We start from the raw sequence: 24,301 nt of genomic DNA, 5'->3' as shown, positions 1-24,301 counted from the left end.
CGTAGTGAGCGGATTTTGAGATGACCTTTGCTGGAGAAGCTTCTCCAAAACTCACCCCCTCTGGGGGGTTGCTGTTCCCGGCTTCCTGGAGCTGGGGTGCGATGATTGCCTCACTGCTCCCAGATTCCAGGGGCTGTGGTGCACTGGCCTCCTCAGGTTGCAGGCAAAGTTGGGGTGCGTTGGTCTCCTTGTTGTCTCCAATTTTCTGGAGCTCGGGTGTCTCGTCCTCCAACGCCCTGGAGCTTTGCCGCCTCTTCTGTCGGTGCCGCTCTGGCACTTCATCATCCGAAGAGCTGCTGCCCTTGTCATCCGTGTCGGATGGGAGACGCCTCTTGCCGCTTCTCTGGGAAACGCCTTTGCTTCTTCTTCGCTCCCTCTTACTTTTCTTGTTCTTCACCGTCCGCCACTCCCCCTGCTGCTTTTCCACTGCTGCCTCCTCCTCCATTGATTCGCTGTCCTGAGGACTGGAAGGTTCAGGGGGTAGTGCTGTTGATTGGCTCTCTGTTGCCTCAATCTCTTTCTCCACCTTGTCTCTCTCTGTGTCCTCCTTTGTCCCGTTGAGCTCCCTGGGGGCCTTGGTGGTTGGAGTGACACGGAACATTTCTTCTGCTTCCCCGTGGTCGGCTTTGGCTGCCTGTGCGTAGGTACGGCAGCGTTTGGGGCAGGTCCTGTAGAGGTGACTTGCCTCGCCACACAGGTTCCAGCACTTGGCCTGTTTGCAGTCTTTTGTCTGGTGCCCTTCCTGTTTGCAGATCTTGCAGAGGGAGGCGCTGCAGTTGGCCGCCACATGGCCAGCCTTGCCGCATGAGCGACAATGCTTGGGTTGCCCAGCGTAGACCAGGTAGCCCCGGTTTCCCCCGATAGCGAAACTGGAAGGAGGGTGGAAAATGGCTCCCTTACCATCGGTCTTTAGCGTGACCTTAAACAGGTGTTTGCCTGTCCAGATCCCGAAGTCGTCTCGAATCTCGGTGCCGCTCCCCACCTTATCGAAGTACCTGGTGAGGAAGGTGACCACGTCGGCGACAGGGACGAAGGGGTTGTACACATGCACCATCACCTCACGTTCCCGTTGCAACGGCAGAGAAAAGTGCGGCTCCGCCGTCAGGATCTTCATCTCCGGCAGGTCTCTCTTCTCCTCGAACACCCTCAGGAGCCGGACGCAGTCTGCCACCCGCTTGAACGTCACGTCAAAATAACCACCTTTGCGGGAGTCATGCAGGGTGAAGATCTCCGTAGCTTGGAAGCCGCACGCCTTCAACAGGATCCTCCTGGTGAAGAAGCCCCGATCCATAGGTGATCCTCCTTCGTCGCTGTGGTTCACCGTGACTCGGACGGTGATAGGTAACCCACGGTATGAATTCGGATTGCGATTGGTTATCGGCCTTCCATCCCGACCTTGCCTTGGCAGGACCATGGTGTCGCCCCTGCAACACTTGATCTTAGCCGAAAGGCCGAGAAGCGATGAGAAAGAAAGAAAGTTGTGTTTTGAAAGATGTGCATGTTGAAAAGTAAAGAAAGCAGATGTTTGTAAGAAATCTATTTTTAGCATTGAAAATCCCCTGGAAAGGGGTGGTGCACCATTCCCAGAAATACTGCAATACCGGGTCGATGCGTGGAGTGGACGGAGCAAGCCCCTATTCCATCTCCCTGCTCCAAAAATCAATTTAATATATGGTCCCCAGATAAGGGACGTATCAGATATTAAACTGATAAGAACAGATTTTTTTTTTTTTTTTTGTAAAAATATACTTTATTCATAAAAATCTTCAATCACATTCAAAACCATTTCAAAAACAACATTACAAGGGTACAATCCAGGTTAAACTTTTACAAAATGTATCACCAGGTGCATCAGTACAAACAATATTACAGTCATTTACAGCCTTTCATTTTGATCTGTACAGCCCGAGGGGCTCTAAACAGTTCCCAGTCTCTCGGTGCGCTGTGGTAGAAAGGTCTTAGACAGCGACCCTTCCCCATTGCGCCTTTGCGGCAGCTGCCCCAAGCTTTAGTGCGTCCCTCAGCACGTAGTCCTGGACTTTGGATTGTGCCAGTCCGCAACAATCGGTCGGGGACAACTCTTTGTGCTGGAAGACCAACAAGTTTCGGGCAGACCAAAGCGCGTCTTTCACCGAGTTGATGATCCTCCAGCTGCAGTTGATGTTTGTCTCGGTGTGTGTCCCTGGGAACAGCCCGAAGAGCACAGAGTCCTGTGTCACAGAACTGCTCGGGATGAACCTCGACAGCAACCACTGCATCTCTCTCCAGACTTTCTTTGCAAAGGCACAATCCACAAGGAGGTGAACAACGGTCTCTTCCCCACCACAGCCACCTCGAGGGCATCGTGCAGAGGGGGTGAGACTCCTGGCGTGTAGGAAGGATCTGACGGGGAGGGCCTTTCTCACCACCAGCCAAGCTACGTCTTGGTGCTTGTTGGAAAGTTCTGGCGATGAGGCATTCTGCCAAATGACTTTGACGGTCTGCTCGGGGAACCATCCCACAGGGTCCACCCTCTCCTTATCCCTCAGGGCCTCTAGGACGTTACGTGCTGACCACTGCCTGATGGACTTGTGGTCAAAGGTGTTTTTCTGCATAAATTTTTCCACCAGGGACAGGTGGTACGGCACGGTCCAACTACTTGGAGCGTTCCGCGGCAGCGTGGCCAGACCCATCCTTCGCAACACCGGGGACAGGTAGAACCTCAGCACGTAGTGACACTTGGTGTTTGCGTACTGAGGGTCTACGCACCGCTTGATGCAGCCGCACACAAAGGTGGCCATCAGTATGAGGGCGATGTTGGGCACGTTTTTTCCCCCTTTATCTAGAGGCTTGTACATCGCGTCCCTGCAGACACGATCCATTTTCGACCTCCAGATAAAGCGGAAGATGGCTCGAGTGATCGCCATCGCGCAGGAGTGTGGAATGGGCCAGACCTGCGCCACGTACAGCAACAGCGAGAGTACCTCACACCTGATGACCAGGTTCTTACCCGCAATGGAGAGGGAGCGTCGCTCCCACATGCCCAGTTTCCTTTTCACCATAGCCACTCGCTCCTTCCAGTTTCTAACGCATGCCCCGGTCCCTCCGAACCATATCCCCAGCACCTTCAGGCCGTCAGCCCTGACAGTGAAGGGGACAAAGGATCGGTCAGCCCAGTTCCCAAAGAACATGGCCTCGCTCTTCCCACGATTTACCTTGGCTCCCGAGGCCAGTTCGAACTGGTCGCAGACGTGCATCAGTCTGCGCACCGACAGCGGATCCGAGCAGAAGACGGCGACGTCGTCCATGTACAGGGAGGCTTTTACCTGAGTGCCTCCACTGCCTGGGATCGTCACTCCTCTTATGCCCGGATCCTTCCTGATGGACTCGGCAAAGGGTTCTATGCAGCACACAAAAAGGACAGGCGAGAGAGGGCAGCCCTGCCTGACTCCAGATTTAATCGGAAAGCTATCTGTTTCCCACCCATTGATTGAGACTGCGCTACTGATGTTAGTGTAGAGCAGTTGGATCCAATTTCGAATTCCCTCCCCAAAGCCCATTTTGGAGAGCACATCCCCCATGTAGGTGTGCGATATTCTGTCAAAGGCCTTCTCCTGATCCAAGCTGATGAGGCAGGTATCCACACCCCTGTCCTGTACATAGGCAATCGTATCCCTGAGCAGCGCCAGGCTGTCAGAGATCTTCCTGCCTGGCACAGAGCAGGTCTGGTCAGGGTGAATCACCAATTCCAGAGCGGATTTGACCCGGTTGGCGATGACCTTGGACAGAATCTTATAGTCCACATTCAACAGTGAAATGGGTCGCCAATTTCTAATTTCCTCCCTTTCCCCCTTGTGCTTGTAGATGAGGGTGATGATGCCTTTCCTCATGGATTCTGACATGCTGCCGGCCAGGAGCATACTCTCGTACACTTCTAGCAGGTCTGGGCCGATCAAGTCCCACAGAGCCGAATACAACTCCGCCGGCAGGCCGTCGCTTCCGGGGGTTTTACTCTTCTCGAAGGACTCGAGGGCCTTAGTCAGTTCGTCAGGAGTTAGCGGTTTGTCTAGGCTCTCCCGCGTACTGTGGTCTAGGACCTCCGTGATAGAGGACAGGAAGGACTGGGAGGCCGTGCTGTCCGTGGGCTTCACGTCATACAGTCCGGCATAAAAGGATTTGCTGATCCTCAGAATGTCGGACCGTGATGACTTTACTGAGCCGTCTTCTTCCTTCAGGCTGCTGATCACAGAGCGCTCTCTGTGTACCTTTTGGAAGAAGAAACGTGAGCACGTCTCATCCTGCTCCACGGAGCGGACTCTGGAACGGAAGATGATCTTGGAGGCCTCCGAGGCAAAGTGCGAGGCTTGCTGGCCCTTCACCTCTTGGAGCTCCTCCTTGACATCGACCCCCATCGACCGCAGCCGGAGCAGATTCTGCATCTTTTCCTGGAGTCGGGACATTTCCCTCTGTTCCTTTCTAGCTTTCTGGGTGCCTTTGAGGATGAAAAACCTCTTGATGCTTCCCTTGATCACTTCCCACCAGTGTGTCAGGGACTCAAAGAGGGGTTTCACGGTTCTCCAACCTTTGTAATCCCTCTTGAGCTCCTCAATGTTCTCTGGGGTCAGCAGTTGCACATTTAGCTTCCATGCCCCCCTGCCCACCCTCAGGTCTTCCTCCAAGTGGCAGTCCGCCAGTAGGAGGCAGTGGTCAGAGAAGAACACCGGCTTGACCTCGGTGGATCTGACTGTGAATGCACGGGACACAAACAGGAAGTCTATCCTGGAACGAATGGACCCGTCTGGCCGCGACCAGGTGTATCTACGCTGCGCTCCGTCTGCAGGGTTGCTGAAGACGTCGTGCAGCTTGGCATCCTTAACTGTTTCCATCAGGGATCTGGACGTAGCGTCCAATCTGCTTCCGGCCCTGCCGGATCGTCCAGCCGCATCGATGATGCAGTTGAAGTCCCCGCCCAGAATGACCGGCCTGGAGGTCGCCAGCAGCAGTGGGAGCTGCTGAAAAACCTCCAGCCGCTCAGCCCCTTGTGCCGGGCCGTACACGTTAATTAACCGGAGTGGAGCGTTCTTGTACATTACGTCTGCTACCAGGAGTCGCCCGCCCACCACCTCCTTGACCTCGGAGACGGTGAAGTTGCCTCCCCGCAGCAGAATACCCAGGCCGGAGGAACGAGAGTCGTTTCCGCCCGACCAGATCGATGGCCCGTGGGACCACCATCGTGACCATTGCCTGTAGGAGCTGAGGTGCGGTATCGCACACTCCTGCAGAAACAACAGGTCAGCTTTGACCTTGGCAAGGTAGTCCAAGGTCGCAACACATCGCGTAGTAGATTTAATGCTACGCACATTTATGGATACAATCTTTAAACCCATATTAAAGCATTTATTCTCCTACCAAACCCACTGTCTCTGAGAGTCCCAGACCTTTAGTCTGCTCCTTCATACCCGTAGTGAGCTCAAATTCCTTCACTTTGGATGGGCTGAGGTAGATCTCCTTGGCCGTGTTCTGCTCCGGTGGCATCTGGAGGTTCACGTAGTGAGCGGATTTTGAGATGACCTTTGCTGGAGAAGCTTCTCCAAAACTCACCCCCTCTGGGGGGTTGCTGTTCCCGGCTTCCTGGAGCTGGGGTGCGATGATTGCCTCACTGCTCCCAGATTCCAGGGGCTGTGGTGCACTGGCCTCCTCAGGTTGCAGGCAAAGTTGGGGTGCGTTGGTCTCCTTGTTGTCTCCAATTTTCTGGAGCTCGGGTGTCTCGTCCTCCAACGCCCTGGAGCTTTGCCGCCTCTTCTGTCGGTGCCGCTCTGGCACTTCCTCATCCGAAGAGCTGCTGCCCTTGTCATCCGTGTCGGATGGGAGACGCCTCTTGCCGCTTCTCTGGGAAACGCCTTTGCTTCTTCTTCGCTCCCTCTTACTTTTCTTGTTCTTCACCGTCCGCCACTCCCCCTGCTGCTTTTCCACTGCTGCCTCCTCCTCCATTGATTCGCTGGCCTGAGGACTGGGAGGTTCAGGGGGTAGTGCTGTTGATTGGCTCTCTGCTGCCTCAATCTCTTTCTCCACCTTGTCTCTCTCTGTGTCCTCCTTTGTCCCGTTGAGCTCCCTGGGGGCCTTGGTGGTTGGAGTGACACGGAACATTTCTTCTGCTTCCCCCTGGTCGGCTTTGGCTGCCTGTGCGTAAGTACGGCAGCGTTTGGGGCAGGTCCTGTAGAGGTGACTTGCCTCGCCACACAGGTTGCAGCACTTGGCCTGTTTGCAGTCTTTTGTCTGGTGCCCTTCCTGTTTGCAGATCTTGCAGAGGGAGGCGCTGCAGTTGGCCGCCACATGACCAGCCTTGCCGCATGAGCGGCAATGCTTGGGTTGCCCAGCGTAGACCAGGTAGCCACGGTTTCCCCCGATTGCGAAACTGGAAGGAGGGTGGAAAATGGCTCCCTTACCATCGGTCTTTAGCGTGACCTTAAACAGGCGTTTGCCTGTCCAGATCCCCAAGTCGTCTCGAATCTCAGTGCCGCTCCCCACCTTATCGAAGTACCTGGTGAGGAAGGTGACCACGTCGGCGACAGGGACGAAGGGGTTGTACACATGCACCATCACCTCACGTTCCCGTTGCAACGGCAGAGAAAAGTGCGGCTCCGCCGTCAGGATCTTCATCTCCGGCAGGTCTCTCTTCTCCTCGAACACCCTCAGGAGCCGGACGCAGTCTGCCACTTGCTTGAACGTCACGTCGAAATAACCACCTTTGCGGGAGTCGTGCAGGGTGAAGATCTCCGTAGCTTGGAAGCCGCACGCCTTCAACAGGATCCTCCTGGTGAAGAAGCCCCGATCCATAGGTGATCCTCCTTCGTCGCTGTGGTTCACCGTGACTCGGACGGTGATAGGTAACCCACGGTATGAATTCGGATTGCGATTGGTTATCGCCCTTCCATCCCGACCTTGCCATGGCAGGACCATGGTGTCGCTCCTGCAACACTTGATCTTAGCCAAAAGGCCGAGAAGCGATGAGAAAGAAAGAAAGTTGTGTTTTGAAAGATGTGCATGTTGAAAAGTAAAGAAAGCAGATGTTTGTAAGAAATCTATTTTTAGCATTGAAAATCCCCTGGAAAGGGGTGGTGCACCATTCCCAGAAATACTGCAATACCGGGTCGATGCGTGGAGTGGACGGAGCAAGCCCCTATTCCATCTCCCTGCTCCAAAAATCAATTTAATATATGGTCCCCAGATAAGGGACGTATCAGATATTAAACTGATAAGAACAGATTTTTTTTTTTTTTTGTAAAAATATACTTTATTCATAAAAAATCTTCAATCACATTCAAAACCATTTCAAAAACAACATTACAAGGGTACAATCCAGGTTAAACTTTTACAAATTGTATCACCAGGTGCATCAGTACAAACAATATTACAGTCATTTACAGCCTTTCATTTTGATTTGTACAGCCCGAGGGGCTCTAAACAGTTCCCAGTCTCTCGGTGCGCTGTGGTAGAAAGGTCTTAGACAGCGACCCTTCCCCATTGCGCCTTTGCGGCAGCTGCCCCAAGCTTTAGTGCGTCCCTCAGCACGTAGTCCTGGACTTTGGATTGTGCCAGTCCGCAACAATCGGTCGGGGACAACTCTTTGTGCTGGAAGACCAACAAGTTTCGGGCAGACCAAAGCGCGTCTTTCACCGAGTTGATGATCCTCCAGCTGCAGTCGATGTTTGTCTCGGTGTGTGTCCCTGGGAACAGCCCGTAGAGCACAGAGTCCTGTGTCACAGAACTGCTCGGGATGAACCTCGACAGCAACCACTGCATCTCTCTCCAGACTTTCTTTGCAAAGGCACAATCCACAAGGAGGTGAACAACGGTCTCTTCCCCACCACAGCCACCTCGAGGGCATCGTGCAGAGGGGGTGAGACTCCTGGCGTGTAGGAAGGATCTGACGGGGAGGGCCTTTCTCACCACCAGCCAAGCTACGTCTTGGTGCTTGTTGGAAAGTTCTGGCGATGAGGCATTCTGCCAAATGACTTTGACAGTCTGCTCGGGGAACCATCCCACAGGGTCCACCCTCTCCTTATCCCTCAGGGCCTCTAGGACGTTACGTGCTGACCACTGCCTGATGGACTTGTGGTCAAAGGTGTTTTTCTGCATAAATTTTTCCACCAGGGACAGGTGGTACGGCACGGTCCAACTACTTGGAGCGTTCCGCGGCAGCGTGGCCAGACCCATCCTTCGCAACACCGGGGACAGGTAGAACCTCAGCACGTAGTGACACTTGGTGTTTGCGTACTGAGGGTCTACGCACCGCTTGATGCAGCCGCACACAAAGGTGGCCATCAGTGTGAGGGCGATGTTGGGCACGTTTTTTCCCCCTTTATCTAGAGGCTTGTACATCGCGTCCCTGCAGACACGATCCATTTTCGACCTCCAGATAAAGCGGAAGATGGCTCGAGTGATCGCCATCGCGCAGGAGTGTGGAATGGGCCAGACCTGCGCCACGTACAGCAACAGCGAGAGTACCTCACACCTGATGACCAGGTTCTTACCCGCAATGGAGAGGGAGCGTCGCTCCCACATGCCCAGTTTCCTTTTCACCATAGCCACTCGCTCCTTCCAGTTTCTAACGCATGCCCCGGTCCCTCCGAACCATATCCCCAGCACCTTCAGGCCGTCAGCCCTGACAGTGAAGGGGACAAAGGATCGGTCAGCCCACTTCCCAAAGAACATGGCCTCGCTCTTCCCACGATTTACCTTGGCTCCCGAGGCCAGTTCGAACTGGTCGCAGACGTGCATCAGTCTGCGCACCGACAGCGGATCCGAGCAGAAGACGGCGACGTCGTCCATGTACAGGGAGGCTTTTACCTGAGTGCCTCCACTGCCTGGGATCGTCACTCCTCTTATGCCCGGATCCTTCCTGATGGACTCGGCAAAGGGTTCTATGCAGCACACGAAAAGGACAGGCGAGAGAGGGCAGCCCTGCCTGACTCCAGATTTAATCGGAAAGCTATCTGTTTCCCACCCATTGATTGAGACTGCGCTACTGATGTTAGTGTAGAGCAGTTGGATCCAATTTCGAATTCCCTCCCCAAAGCCCATTTTGGAGAGCACATCCCCCATGTAGGTGTGCGATATTCTGTCAAAGGCCTTCTCCTGATCCAAGCTGATGAGGCAGGTATCCACACCCCTGTCCTGTACATAGGCAATCGTATCCCTGAGCAGCGCCAGGCTGTCAGAGATCTTCCTGCCTGGCACAGAGCAGGTCTGGTCAGGGTGAATCACCAATTCCAGAGCGGATTTGACCCGGTTGGCGATGACCTTGGACAGAATCTTATAGTCCATATTCAACAGTGAAATGGGTCGCCAATTTCTAATTTCCTCCCTTTCCCCCTTGTGCTTGTAGATGAGGGTGATGATGCCTTTCCTCATGGATTCTGACATGCTGCCGGCCAGGAGCATACTCTCGTACACTTCTAGCAGGTCTGGGCCGATCAAGTCCCACAGAGCCGAATACAACTCCGCCGGCAGGCCGTCGCTTCCGGGGGTTTTACTCTTCTCGAAGGACTCGAGGGCCTTAGTCAGTTCGTCAGGAGTTAGCGGTTTGTCTAGGCTCTCCCGCGTACTGTGGTCTAGGACCTCCGTGATAGAGGACAGGAAGGACTGGGAGGCCGTGCTGTCCGTGGGCTTCACGTCATACAGTCCGGCATAAAAGGATTTGCTGATCCTCAGAATGTCGGACCGTGATGACTTTACTGAGCCGTCTTCTTCCTTCAGGCTGCTGATCACAGAGCGCTCTCTGTGTACCTTTTGGAAGAAGAAACGTGAGCACGTCTCATCCTGCTCCACGGAGCGGACTCTGGAACGGAAGATGATCTTGGAGGCCTCCGAGGCAAAGTGCGAGGCTTGCTGGCCCTTCACCTCTTGGAGCTCCTCCTTGACATCGACCCCCATCGACCGCAGCCGCAGCAGATTCTGCATCTTTTCCTGGAGTCGGGACATTTCCCTCTGTTCCTTTCTAGCTTTCTGGGTGCCTTTGAGGATGAAAAACCTCTTGATGCTTCCCTTGATCACTTCCCACCAGTGTGTCAGGGACTCAAAGAGGGGTTTCACGGTTCTCCAACCTTTGTAATCCCTCTTGAGCTCCTCAATGTTCTCTGGGGTCAGCAGTTGCACATTTAGCTTCCATGCCCCCCTGCCCACCCTCAGGTCTTCCTCCAAGTGGCAGTCCGCCAGTAGGAGGCAGTGGTCAGAGAAGAACACCGGCTTGACCTCGGTGGATCTGACTGTGAATGCACGGGACACAAACAGGAAGTCTATCCTGGAACGAATGGACCCGTCTGGCCGCGACCAGGTGTATCTACGCTGCGCTCCGTCTGCAGGGTTGCTGAAGACGTCGTGCAGCTTGGCATCCTTAACTGTTTCCATCAGGGATCTGGACGTAGCGTCCAATCTGCTTCCGGCCCTGCCGGATCGTCCAGCCGCATCGATGATGCAGTTGAAGTCCCCGCCCAGAATGACCGGCCTGGAGGTCGCCAGCAGCAGTGGGAGCTGCTGAAAAACCTCCAGCCGCTCAGCCCCTTGTGCCGGGCCGTACACGTTAATTAACCGGAGTGGAGCGTTCTTGTACATTACGTCTGCTACCAGGAGTCGCCCGCCCACCACCTCCTTGACCTCGGAGACGGTGAAGTTGCCTCCCCGCAGCAGAATACCCAGGCCGGAGGAACGAGAGTCGTTTCCGCCCGACCAGATCGATGGCCCGTGGGACCACCATCGTGACCATTGCCTGTAGGAGCTGAGGTGCGGTATCGCACACTCCTGCAGAAACAACAGGTCAGCTTTGACCTTGGCAAGGTAGTCCAAGGTCGCAACACATCGCGTAGTAGATTTAATGCTACGCACATTTATGGATACAATCTTTAAACCCATATTAAAGCATTTATTCTCCTACCAAACCCACTGTCTCTGAGAGTCCCAGACCTTTAGTCTGCTCCTTCATACCCGTAGTGAGCTCAAATTCCTTCACTTTGGATGGGCTGAGGTAGATCTCCTTGGCCGTGTTCTGCTCCGGTGGCATCTGGAGGTTCACGTAGTGAGCGGATTTTGAGATGACCTTTGCTGGAGAAGCTTCTCCAAAACTCACCCCCTCTGGGGGGTTGCTGTTCCCGGCTTCCTGGAGCTGGGGTGCGATGATTGCCTCACTGCTCCCAGATTCCAGGGGCTGTGGTGCACTGGCCTCCTCAGGTTGCAGGCCAAGTTGGGGTGCGCTGGTCTCCTTGTTGTCTCCAATTTTCTGGAGCTCGGGTGTCTCGTCCTCCAACGCCCTGGAGCTTTGCCGCCTCTTCTGTCGGTGCCGCTCTGGCACTTCATCATCCGAAGAGCTGCTGCCCTTGTCCTCCGTGTCGGATGGGAGACGCCTCTTGCCGCTTCTCTGGGAAACGCCTTTGCTTCTTCTTCGCTCCCTCTTACTTTTCTTGTTCTTCACCGTCCGCCACTCCCCCTGCTGCTTTTCCACTGCTGCCTCCTCCTCCATTGATTCGCTGTCCTGAGGACTGGAAGGTTCAGGGGGTAGTGCTGTTGATTGGCTCTCTGTTGCCTCAATCTCTTTCTCCACCTTGTCTCTCTCTGTGTCCTCCTTTGTCCCGTTGAGCTCCCTGGGGGCCTTGGTGGTTGGAGTGACACGGAACATTTCTTCTGCTTCCCCGTGGTCGGCTTTGGCTGCCTGTGCGTAAGTACGGCAGCGTTTGGGGCAGGTCCTGTAGAGGTGACTTGCCTCGCCACACAGGTTGCAGCACTTGGCCTGTTTGCAGTCTTTTGTCTGGTGCCCTTCCTGTTTGCAGATCTTGCAGAGGGAGGCGCTGCAGTTGGCCGCCACATGACCAGCCTTGCCGCATGAGCGGCAATGCTTGGGTTGCCCAGCGTAGACCAGGTAGCCACGGTTTCCCCCGATTGCGAAACTGGAAGGAGGGTGGAAAATGGCTCCCTTACCATCGGTCTTTAGCGTGACCTTAAACAGGCGTTTGCCTGTCCAGATCCCCAAGTCGTCTCGAATCTCAGTGCCGCTCCCCACCTTATCGAAGTACCTGGTGAGGAAGGTGACCACGTCGGCGACAGGGACGAAGGGGTTGTACACATGCACCATCACCTCACGTTCCCGTTGCAACGGCAGAGAAAAGTGCGGCTCCGCCGTCAGGATCTTCATCTCCGGCAGGTCTCTCTTCTCCTCGAACACCCTCAGGAGCCGGACGCAGTCTGCCACTTGCTTGAACGTCACGTCGAAATAACCACCTTTGCGGGAGTCGTGCAGGGTGAAGATCTCCGTAGCTTGGAAGCCGCACGCCTTCAACAGGATCCTCCTGGTGAAGAAGCCCCGATCCATAGGTGATCCTCCTTCGTCGCTGTGGTTCACCGTGACTCGGACGGTGATAGGTAACCCACGGTATGAATTCGGATTGCGATTGGTTATCGCCCTTCCATCCCGACCTTGCCACGGCAGGACCATGGTGTCGCTCCTGCAACACTTGATCTTAGCCAAAAGGCCGAGAAGCGATGAGAAAGAAAGAAAGTTGTGTTTTGAAAGATGTGCATGTTGAAAAGTAAAGAAAGCAGATGTTTGTAAGAAATCTATTTTTAGCATTGAAAATCCCCTGGAAAGGGGTGGTGCACCATTCCCAGAAATACTGCAATACCGGGTCGATGCGTGGAGTGGACGGAGCAAGCCCCTATTCCATCTCCCTGCTCCAAAAATCAATTTAATATATGGTCCCCAGATAAGGGACGTATCAGATATTAAACTGATAAGAACAGATTTTTTTTTTTTTTTTTTGTAAAAATATACTTTATTCATAAAAATCTTCAATCACATTCAAAACCATTTCAAAAACAACATTACAAGGGTACAATCCAGGTTAAACTTTTACAAAATGTATCACCAGGTGCATCAGTACAAACAATATTACAGTCATTTACAGCCTTTCATTTTGATCTGTACAGCCCGAGGGGCTCTAAACAGTTCCCAGTCTCTCGGTGCGCTGTGGTAGAAAGGTCTTAGACAGCGACCCTTCCCCATTGCGCCTTTGCGGCAGCTGCCCCAAGCTTTAGTGCGTCCCTCAGCACGTAGTCCTGGACTTTGGATTGTGCCAGTCCGCAACAATCGGTCGGGGACAACTCTTTGTGCTGGAAGACCAACAAGTTTCGGGCAGACCAAAGCGCGTCTTTCACCGAGTTGATGATCCTCCAGCTGCAGTCGATGTTTGTCTCGGTGTGTGTCCCTGGGAACAGCCCGTAGAGCACAGAGTCCTGTGTCACAGAACTGCTCGGGATGAACCTCGACAGCAACCACTGCATCTCTCTCCAGACTTTCTTTGCAAAGGCACAATCCACAAGGAGGTGAACAACGGTCTCTTCCCCACCACAGCCACCTCGAGGGCATCGTGCAGAGGGGGTGAGACTCCTGGCGTGTAGGAAGGATCTGACGGGGAGGGCCTTTCTCACCACCAGCCAAGCTACGTCTTGGTGCTTGTTGGAAAGTTCTGGCGATGAGGCATTCTGCCAAATGACTTTGACAGTCTGCTCGGGGAACCATCCCACAGGGTCCACCCTCTCCTTATCCCTCAGGGCCTCTAGGACGTTACGTGCTGACCACTGCCTGATGGACTTGTGGTCAAAGGTGTTTTTCTGCATAAATTTTTCCACCAGGGACAGGTGGTACGGCACGGTCCAACTACTTGGAGCGTTCCGCGGCAGCGTGGCCAGACCCATCCTTCGCAACACCGGGGACAGGTAGAACCTCAGCACGTAGTGACACTTGGTGTTTGCGTACTGAGGGTCTACGCACCGCTTGATGCAGCCGCACACAAAGGTGGCCATCAGTATGAGGGCGATGTTGGGCACGTTTTTTCCCCCTTTATCTAGAGGCTTGTACATCGCGTCCCTGCAGACACGATCCATTTTCGACCTCCAGATAAAGCGGAAGATGGCTCGAGTGATCGCCATCGCGCAGGAGTGTGGAATGGGCCGGACCTGCGCCACGTACAGCAACAGCGAGAGTACCTCACACCTGATGACCAGGTTCTTACCCGCAATGGAGAGGGAGCGTCGCTCCCACATGCCCAGTTTCCTTTTCACCATAGCCACTCGCTCCTTCCAGTTTCTAACGCATGCCCCGGTCCCTCCGAACCATATCCCCAGCACCTTCAGGCCGTCAGCCCTGACAGTGAAGGGGACAAAGGATCGGTCAGCCCACTTCCCAAAGAACATGGCCTCGCTCTTCCCACGATTTACCTTGGCTCCCGAGGCCAGTTCGAACTGGTCGCAGACGTGCATCAGTCTGCGCACCGACAGCGGATCCGAGCAGAAGGCGGCGACGTCGTCCATGTACAGGGAGGCTTTTACCTGAGTGCCTCCACTGCCTGGGATCGTCACTCCTCTTATGCCCGGATCCTTCCTGATGGACTCGGCAAAGGGTTCTATGCAGCACACAAAAAGGACAGGCGAGAGAGGGCAGCCCTGCCTGACTCCAGATTTAATCGGAAAGCTATCTGTTTCCCACCCATTGATTGAGACTGCGCTACTGATGTTAGTGTAGAGCAGTTGGATCCAATTTCGAATTCCCTCCCCAAAGCCCATTTTGGAGAGCACATCCCCCATGTAGGTGTGCGATATTCTGTCAAAGGCCTTCTCCTGATCCAAGCTGATGAGGCAGGTATCCACACCCCTGTCCTGTACATAGGCAATCGTATCCCTGAGCAGCGCCAGGCTGTCAGAGATCTTCCTGCCTGGCACAGAGCAGGTCTGGTCAGGGTGAATCACCAATTCCAGAGTGGATTTGACCCGGTTGGCGATGACCTTGGACAGAATCTTATAGTCCATATTCAACAGTGAAATGGGTCGCCAATTTCTAATTTCCTCCCTTTCCCCCTTGTGCTTGTAGATGAGGGTGATGATGCCTTTCCTCATGGATTCTGACATGCTGCCGGCCAGGAGCATACTCTCGTACACTTCTAGCAGGTCTGGGCCGATCAAGTCCCACAGAGCCGAATACAACTCCGCCGGCAGGCCGTCGCTTCCGGGGGTTTTACTCTTCTCGAAGGACTCGAGGGCCTTAGTCAGTTCGTCAGGGGTTAGCGGTTTGTCTAGGCTCTCCCGAGTACTGTGGTCTAGGACCTCCGTGATAGAGGACAGGAAGGACTGGGAGGCCGTGCTGTCCGTGGGCTTCACGTCATACAGTCCGCCATAAAAGGATTTGCTGATCCTCAGAATGTCGGACCGTGATGACTTTACTGAGCCGTCTTCTTCCTTCAGGCTGCTGATCACAGAGCGCTCTCTGTGTACCTTTTGGAAGAAGAAACGTGAACACGTCTCCTCCTGCTCCACGGAGCGGACTCTGGAACGGAAGATGATCTTGGAGGCCTCCGAGGCAAAGTGCGAGGCTTGCTGGCCCTTCACCTCTTGGAGCTCCTCCTTGACATCGACCCCCATCGACCGCAGCCGGAGCAGATTCTGCATCTTTTCCTGGAGTCGGGACATTTCCCTCTGTTCCTTTCTAGCTTTCTGGGTGCCTTTGAGGATGAAAAACCTCTTGATGCTTCCCTTGATCACTTCCCACCAGTGTGTTAGGGACTCAAAGAGGGGTTTCACGGTTCTCCAACCTTTGTAATCCCTCTTGAGCTCCTCAATGTTCTCTGGGGTCAGCAGTTGCACATTTAGCTTCCATGCCCCCCTGCCCACCCTCAGGTCTTCCTCCAAGTGGCAGTCCGCCAGTAGGAGGCAGTGGTCAGAGAAGAACACCGGCTTGACCTCGGTGGATCTGACTGTGAATGCACGGGACACAAACAGGAAGTCTATCCTGGAACGAATGGACCCGTCTGGCCGCGACCAGGTGTATCTACGCTGCGCTCCGTCTGCAGGGTTGCTGAAGACGTCGTGCAGCTTGGCATCCTTAACTGTTTCCATCAGGGATCTGGACGTAGCGTCCAATCTGCTTCCGGCCCTGCCGGATCGTCCAGCCGCATCGATGATGCAGTTGAAGTCCCCGCCCAGAATGACCGGCCTGGAGGTCGCCAGCAGCAGTGGGAGCTGCTGAAAAACCTCCAGCCGCTCAGCCCCTTGTGCCGGGCCGTACACGTTAATTAACCGGAGTGGAGCGTTCTTGTACATTACGTCTGCTACCAGGAGTCGCCCGCCCACCACCTCCTTGACCTCGGAGACGGTGAAGTTGCCTCCCCGCAGCAGAATACCCAGGCCGGAGGAACGAGAGTCGTTTCCGCCCGACCAGATCGATGGCCCGTGGGACCACCATCGTGACCATTGCCTGTAGGAGCTGAGGTGCGGTATCGCACACTCCTGCAGAAACAACAGGTCAGCTTTGACCTTGGCAAGGTAGTCCAAGGTCGCAACACATCGCGTAGTAGATTTAATGCTACGCACATTTATGGATACAATCTTTAAACCCATATTAAAGCATTTATTCTCCTACCAAACCCACTGTCTCTGAGAGTCCCAGACCTTTAGTCTGCTCCTTCATACCCGTAGTGAGCTCAAATTCCTTCACTTTGGATGGGCTGAGGTAGATCTCCTTGGCCGTGTTCTGCTCCAGTGGCATCTGGAGGTTCACGTAGTGAGCGGATTTTGAGATGACCTTTGCTGGAGAAGCTTCTCCAAAACTCACCCCCTCTGGGGGGTTGCTGTTCCCGGCTTCCTGGAGCTGGGGTGCGATGATTGCCTCACTGCTCCCAGATTCCAGGGGCTGTGGTGCACTGGCCTCCTCAGGTTGCAGGCAAAGTTGGGGTGCGTTGGTCTCCTTGTTGTCTCCAATTTTCTGGAGCTCGGGTGTCTCGTCCTCCAACGCCCTGGAGCTTTGCCGCCTCTTCTGTCGGTGCCGCTCTGGCACTTCCTCATCCGAAGAGCTGCTGCCCTTGTCATCCGTGTCGGATGGGAGACGCCTCTTGCCGCTTCTCTGGGAAACGCCTTTGCTTCTTCTTCGCTCCCTCTTACTTTTCTTGTTCTTCACCGTCCGCCACTCCCCCTGCTGCTTTTCCACTGCTGCCTCCTCCTCCATTGATTCGCTGTCCTGAGGACTGGAAGGTTCAGGGGGTGGTGCTGTTGATTGGCTCTCTGTTGCCTCAATCTCTTTCTCCACCTTGTCTCTCTCTGTGTCCTCCTTTGTCCCGTTGAGCTCCCTGGGGGCCTTGGTGGTTGGAGTGACACGGAACATTTCTTCTGCTTCCCCGTGGTCGGCTTTGGCTGCCTGTGCGTAAGTACGGCAGCGTTTGGGGCAGGTCCTGTAGAGGTGACTTGCCTCGCCACACAGGTTGCAGCACTTGGCCTGTTTGCAGTCTTTTGTCTGGTGCCCTTCCTGTTTGCAGATCTTGCAGAGGGAGGCGCTGCAGTTGGCCGCCACATGACCAGCCTTGCCGCATGAGCGGCAATGCTTGGGTTGCCCAGCGTAGACCAGGTAGCCACGGTTTCCCCCGATTGCGAAACTGGAAGGAGGGTGGAAAATGGCTCCCTTACCATCGGTCTTTAGCGTGACCTTAAACAGGCGTTTGCCTGTCCAGATCCCCAAGTCGTCTCGAATCTCAGTGCCGCTCCCCACCTTATCGAAGTACCTGGTGAGGAAGGTGACCACGTCGGCGACAGGGACGAAGGGGTTGTACACATGCACCATCACCTCACGTTCCCGTTGCAACGGCAGAGAAAAGTGCGGCTCCGCCGTCAGGATCTTCATCTCCGGCAGGTCTCTCTTCTCCTCGAACACCCTCAGGAGCCGGACGCAGTCTGCCACTTGCTTGAACGTCACGTCGAAATAACCACCTTTGCGGGAGTCGTGCAGGGTGAAGATCTCCGTAGCTTGGAAGCCGCACGCCTTCAACAGGATCCTCCTGGTGAAGAAGCCCCGATCCATAGGTGATCCTCCTTCGTCGCTGTGGTTCACCGTGACTCGGACGGTGATAGGTAACCCACGGTATGAATTCGGATTGCGATTGGTTATCGCCCTTCCATCCCGACCTTGCCACGGCAGGACCATGGTGTCGCTCCTGCAACACTTGATCTTAGCCAAAAGGCCGAGAAGCGATGAGAAAGAAAGAAAGTTGTGTTTTGAAAGATGTGCATGTTGAAAAGTAAAGAAAGCAGATGTTTGTAAGAAATCTATTTTTAGCATTGAAAATCCCCTGGAAAGGGGTGGTGCACCATTCCCAGAAATACTGCAATACCGGGTCGATGCGTGGAGTGGACGGAGCAAGCCCCTATTCCATCTCCCTGCTCCAAAAATCAATTTAATATATGGTCCCCAGATAAGGGACGTATCAGATATTAAACTGATAAGAACAGATACTTTTTTTTTTTTTTTTTTGTAAAAATATACTTTATTCATAAAAATCTTCAATCACATTCAAAACCATTTCAAAAACAACATTACAAGGGTACAATCCAGGTTAAACTTTTACAAATTGTATCACCAGGTGCATCAGTACAAACAATATTACAGTCATTTACAGCCTTTCATTTTGATCTGTACAGCCCGAGGGGCTCTAAACAGTTCCCAGTCTCTCGGTGCGCTGTGGTAGAAAGGTCTTAGACAGCGACCCTTCCCCATTGCGCCTTTGCGGCAGCTGCCCCAAGCTTTAGTGCGTCCCTCAGCACGTAGTCCTGGACTTTGGATTGTGCCAGTCCGCAACAATCGGTCGGGGACAACTCTTTGTGCTGGAAGACCAACAAGTTTCGGGCAGACCAAAGCGCGTCTTTCACCGAGTTGATGATCCTCCAGCTGCAGTTGATGTTTGTCTCGGTGTGTGTCCCTGGGAACAGCCCGTAGAGCACAGAGTCCTGTGTCACAGAACTGCTCGGGATGAACCTCGACAGCAACCACTGCATCTCTCTCCAGACTTTCTTTGCAAAGGCACAATCCACAAGGAGGTGAACAACGGTCTCTTCCCCACCACAGCCACCTCGAGGGCATCGTGCAGAGGGGGTGAGACTCCTGGCGTGTAGGAAGGATCTGACGGGGAGGGCCTTTCTCACCACCAGCCAAGCTACGTCTTGGTGCTTGTTGGAAAGTTCTGGCGATGAGGCATTCTGCCAAATGACTTTGACAGTCTGCTCGGGGAACCATCCCACAGGGTCCACCCTCTCCTTATCCCTCAGGGCCTCTAGGACGTTACGTGCTGACCACTGCCTGATGGACTTGTGGTCAAAGGTGTTTTTCTGCATAAATTTTTCCACCAGGGACAGGTGGTACGGCACGGTCCAACTACTTGGAGCGTTCCGCGGCAGCGTGGCCAGACCCATCCTTCGCAACACCGGGGACAGGTAGAACCTCAGCACGTAGTGACACTTGGTGTTTGCGTACTGAGGGTCTACGCACCGCTTGATGCAGCCGCACACAAAGGTGGCCATCAGTATGAGGGCGATGTTGGGCACGTTTTTTCCCCCTTTATCTAGAGGCTTGTACATCGCGTCCCTGCAGACACGATCCATTTTCGACCTCCAGATAAAGCGGAAGATGGCTCGAGTGATCGCCATCGCGCAGGAGTGTGGAATGGGCCAGACCTGCGCCACGTACAGCAACAGCGAGAGTACCTCACACCTGATGACCAGGTTCTTACCCGCAATGGAGAGGGAGCGTCGCTCCCACATGCCCAGTTTCCTTTTCACCATAGCCACTCGCTCCTTCCAGTTTCTAACGCATGCCCCGGTCCCTCCGAACCATATCCCCAGCACCTTCAGGCCGTCAGCCCTGACAGTGAAGGGGACAAAGGATCGGTCAGCCCACTTCCCAAAGAACATGGCCTCGCTCTTCCCACGATTTACCTTGGCTCCCGAGGCCAGTTCGAACTGGTCGCAGACGTGCATCAGTCTGCGCACCGACAGCGGATCCGAGCAGAAGACGGCGACGTCGTCCATGTACAGGGAGGCTTTTACCTGAGTGCCTCCACTGCCTGGGATCGTCACTCCTCTTATGCCCGGATCCTTCCTGATGGACTCGGCAAAGGGTTCTATGCAGCACACGAAAAGGACAGGCGAGAGAGGGCAGCCCTGCCTGACTCCAGATTTAATCGGAAAGCTATCTGTTTCCCACCCATTGATTGAGACTGCGCTACTGATGTTAGTGTAGAGCAGTTGGATCCAATTTCGAATTCCCTCCCCAAAGCCCATTTTGGAGAGCACATCCCCCATGTAGGTGTGCGATATTCTGTCAAAGGCCTTCTCCTGATCCAAGCTGATGAGGCAGGTATCCACACCCCTGTCCTGTACATAGGCAATCGTATCCCTGAGCAGCGCCAGGCTGTCAGAGATCTTCCTGCCTGGCACAGAGCAGGTCTGGTCAGGGTGAATCACCAATTCCAGAGCGGATTTGACCCGGTTGGCGATGACCTTGGACAGAATCTTATAGTCCATATTCAACAGTGAAATGGGTCGCCAATTTCTAATTTCCTCCCTTTCCCCCTTGTGCTTGTAGATGAGGGTGATGATGCCTTTCCTCATGGATTCTGACATGCTGCCGGCCAGGAGCATACTCTCGTACACTTCTAGCAGGTCTGGGCCGATCAAGTCCCACAGAGCCGAATACAACTCCGCCGGCAGGCCGTCGCTTCCGGGGGTTTTACTCTTCTCGGAGGACTCGAGGGCCTTAGTCAGTTCGTCAGGGGTTAGCGGTTTGTCTAGGCTCTCCCGCGTACTGTGGTCTAGGACCTCCGTGATAGAGGACAGGAAGGACTGGGAGGCCGTGCTGTCCGTGGGCTTCACGTCATACAGTCCGGCATAAAAGGATTTGCTGATCCTCAGAATGTCGGACCGTGATGACTTTACTGAGCCGTCTTCTTCCTTCAGGCTGCTGATCACAGAGCGCTCTCTGTGTACCTTTTGGAAGAAGAAACGTGAGCACGTCTCATCCTGCTCCACGGAGCGGACTCTGGAACGGAAGATGATCTTGGAGGCCTCCGAGGCAAAGTGCGAGGCTTGCTGGCCCTTCACCTCTTGGAGCTCCTCCTTGACATCGACCCCCATCGACCGCAGCCGGAGCAGATTCTGCATCTTTTCCTGGAGTCGGGACATTTCCCTCTGTTCCTTTCTAGCTTTCTGGGTGCCTTTGAGGATGAAAAACCTCTTGATGCTTCCCTTGATCACTTCCCACCAGTGTGTCAGGGACTCAAAGAGGGGTTTCACGGTTCTCCAACCTTTGTAATCCCTCTTGAGCTCCTCAATGTTCTCTGGGGTCAGCAGTTGCACATTTAGCTTCCATGCCCCCCTGCCCACCCTCAGGTCTTCCTCCAAGTGGCAGTCCGCCAGTAGGAGGCAGTGGTCAGAGAAGAACACCGGCTTGACCTCGGTGGATCTGACTGTGAATGCACGGGACACAAACAGGAAGTCTATCCTGGAACGAATGGACCCGTCTGGCCGCGACCAGGTGTATCTACGCTGCGCTCCGTCTGCAGGGTTGCTGAAGACGTCGTGCAGCTTGGCATCCTTAACTGTTTCCATCAGGGATCTGGACGTAGCGTCCAATCTGCTTCCGGCCCTGCCGGATCGTCCAGCCGCATCGATGATGCAGTTGAAGTCCCCGCCCAGAATGACCGGCCTGGAGGTCGCCAGCAGCAGTGGGAGCTGCTGAAAAACCTCCAGCCGCTCAGCCCCTTGTGCCGGGCCGTACACGTTAATTAACCGGAGTGGAGCGTTCTTGTACATTACGTCTGCTACCAGGAGTCGCCCGCCCACCACCTCCTTGACCTCGGAGACGGTGAAGTTGCCTCCCCGCAGCAGAATACCCAGGCCGGAGGAACGAGAGTCGTTTCCGCCCGACCAGATCGATGGCCCGTGGGACCACCATCGTGACCATTGCCTGTAGGAGCTGAGGTGCGGTATCGCACACTCCTGCAGAAACAACAGGTCAGCTTTGACCTTGGCAAGGTAGTCCAAGGTCGCAACACATCGCGTAGTAGATTTAATGCTACGCACATTTATGGATACAATCTTTAAACCCATATTAAAGCATTTATTCTCCTACCAAACCCACTGTCTCTGAGAGTCCCAGACCTTTAGTCTGCTCCTTCATACCCGTAGTGAGCTCAAATTCCTTCACTTTGGATGGGCTGAGGTAGATCTCCTTGGCCGTGTTCTGCTCCGGTGGCATCTGGAGGTTCACGTAGTGAGCGGATTTTGAGATGACCTTTGCTGGAGAAGCTTCTCCAAAACTCACCCCCTCTGGGGGGTTGCTGTTCCCGGCTTCCTGGAGCTGGGGTGCGATGATTGCCTCACTGCTCCCAGATTCCAGGGGCTGTGGTGCACTGGCCTCCTCAGGTTGCAGGCCAAGTTGGGGTGCGCTGGTCTCCTTGTTGTCTCCAATTTTCTGGAGCTCGGGTGTCTCGTCCTCCAACGCCCTGGAGCTTTGCCGCCTCTTCTGTCGGTGCCGCTCTGGCACTTCCTCATCCGAAGAGCTGCTGCCCTTGTCATCCGTGTCGGATGGGAGACGCCTCTTGCCGCTTCTCTGGGAAACGCCTTTGCTTCTTCTTCGCTCCCTCTTACTTTTCTTGTTCTTCACCGTCCGCCACTCCCCCTGCTGCTTTTCCACTGCTGCCTCCTCCTCCATTGATTCGCTGTCCTGAGGACTGGAAGGTTCAGGGGGTGGTGCTGTTGATTGGCTCTCTGTTGCCTCAATCTCTTTCTCCACCTTGTCTCTCTCTGTGTCCTCCTTTGTCCCGTTGAGCTCCCTGGGGGCCTTGGTGGTTGGAGTGACACGGAACATTTCTTCTGCTTCCCCGTGGTCGGCTTTGGCTGCCTGTGCGTAAGTACGGCAGCGTTTGGGGCAGGTCCTGTAGAGGTGACTTGCCTCGCCACACAGGTTGCAGCACTTGGCCTGTTTGCAGTCTTTTGTCTGGTGCCCTTCCTGTTTGCAGATCTTGCAGAGGGAGGCGCTGCAGTTGGCCGCCACATGACCAGCCTTGCCGCATGAGCGACAATGCTTGGGTTGCCCAGCGTAGACCAGGTAGCCACGGTTTCCCCCGATAGCGAAACTGGAAGGAGGGTGGAAAATGGCTCCCTTACCATCGGTCTTTAGCGTGACCTTAAACAGGCGTTTGCCTGTCCAGATCCCCAAGTCGTCTCGAATCTCAGTGCCGCTCCCCACCTTATCGAAGTACCTGGTGAGGAAGGTGACCACGTCGGCGACAGGGACGAAGGGGTTGTACACATGCACCATCACCTCACGTTCCCGTTGCAACGGCAGAGAAAAGTGCGGCTCCGCCGTCAGGATCTTCATCTCCGGCAGGTCTCTCTTCTCCTCGAACACCCTCAGGAGCCGGACGCAGTCTGCCACTTGCTTGAACGTCACGTCGAAATAACCACCTTTGCGGGAGTCGTGCAGGGTGAAGATCTCCGTAGCTTGGAAGCCGCACGCCTTCAACAGGATCCTCCTGGTGAAGAAGCCCCGATCCATAGGTGATCCTCCTTCGTCGCTGTGGTTCACCGTGACTCGGACGGTGATAGGTAACCCACGGTATGAATTCGGATTGCGATTGGTTATCGCCCTTCCATCCCGACCTTGCCACGGCAGGACCATGGTGTCGCTCCTGCAACACTTGATCTTAGCCAAAAGGCCGAGAAGCGATGAGAAAGAAAGAAAGTTGTGTTTTGAAAGATGTGCATGTTGAAAAGTAAAGAAAGCAGATGTTTGTAAGAAATCTATTTTTAGCATTGAAAATCCCCTGGAAAGGGGTGGTGCACCATTCCCAGAAATACTGCAATACCGGGTCGATGCGTGGAGTGGACGGAGCAAGCCCCTATTCCATCTCCCTGCTCCAAAAATCAATTTAATATATGGTCCCCAGATAAGGGACGTATCAGATATTAAACTGATAAGAACAGATTTTTTTTTTATTGTAAAAATATACTTTATTCATAAAAATCTTCAATCACATTCAAAACCATTTCAAAAACAACATTACAAGGGTACAATCCAGGTTAAACTTTTACAAAATGTATCACCAGGTGCATCAGTACAAACAATATTACAGTCATTTACAGCCTTTCATTTTGATCTGTACAGCCCGAGGGGCTCTAAACAGTTCCCAGTCTCTCGGTGCGCTGTGGTAGAAAGGTCTTAGACAGCGACCCTTCCCCATTGCGCCTTTGCGGCAGCTGCCCCAAGCTTTAGTGCGTCCCTCAGCACGTAGTCCTGGACTTTGGATTGTGCCAGTCCGCAACAATCGGTCGGGGACAAATCTTTGTGCTGGAAGACCAACAAGTTTCGGGCAGACCAAAGCGCGTCTTTCACCGAGTTGATGATCCTCCAGCTGCAGTTGATGTTTGTCTCGGTGTGTGTCCCTGGGAACAGCCCGTAGAG

General features: G+C 54.2%; 1 non-coding gene and 4 pseudogenes across 1 annotated transcript; all 5 read right to left on the bottom strand.

The window, feature by feature from the left end:
- Nucleotides 1-1,567: 1,567 nt before the first annotated feature.
- Nucleotides 1,568-1,747, bottom strand: LOC144674433 (U2 spliceosomal RNA; annotated as a pseudogene).
- Nucleotides 1,748-7,092: 5,345 nt separating this feature from the next.
- LOC144674432 (U2 spliceosomal RNA) lies at nt 7,093-7,270 on the bottom strand (annotated as a pseudogene).
- Nucleotides 7,271-12,616: 5,346 nt separating this feature from the next.
- LOC144674404 (U2 spliceosomal RNA) lies at nt 12,617-12,797 on the bottom strand (annotated as a pseudogene).
- A 5,345-nt stretch (nt 12,798-18,142) lies between these two features.
- Nucleotides 18,143-18,326, bottom strand: LOC144674399 (U2 spliceosomal RNA). The gene has a single exon (XR_013574531.1). It is a non-coding gene; the product is annotated as a U2 spliceosomal RNA (small nuclear RNA).
- A 5,345-nt stretch (nt 18,327-23,671) lies between these two features.
- Nucleotides 23,672-23,847, bottom strand: LOC144674422 (U2 spliceosomal RNA; annotated as a pseudogene).
- Between the last annotated feature and the right edge of the window lie 454 nt (nt 23,848-24,301).

This window comes from Cetorhinus maximus, unplaced genomic scaffold (genome assembly GCF_964194155.1).
Source record: "Cetorhinus maximus unplaced genomic scaffold, sCetMax3.hap1.1 HAP1_SCAFFOLD_651, whole genome shotgun sequence".
Lineage (NCBI taxonomy): Eukaryota > Metazoa > Chordata > Chondrichthyes > Lamniformes > Cetorhinidae > Cetorhinus > Cetorhinus maximus.
The sequence above is the reverse complement of the archived record's forward strand: the minus strand, read 5'-3'. Positions and strand labels throughout refer to the sequence as shown.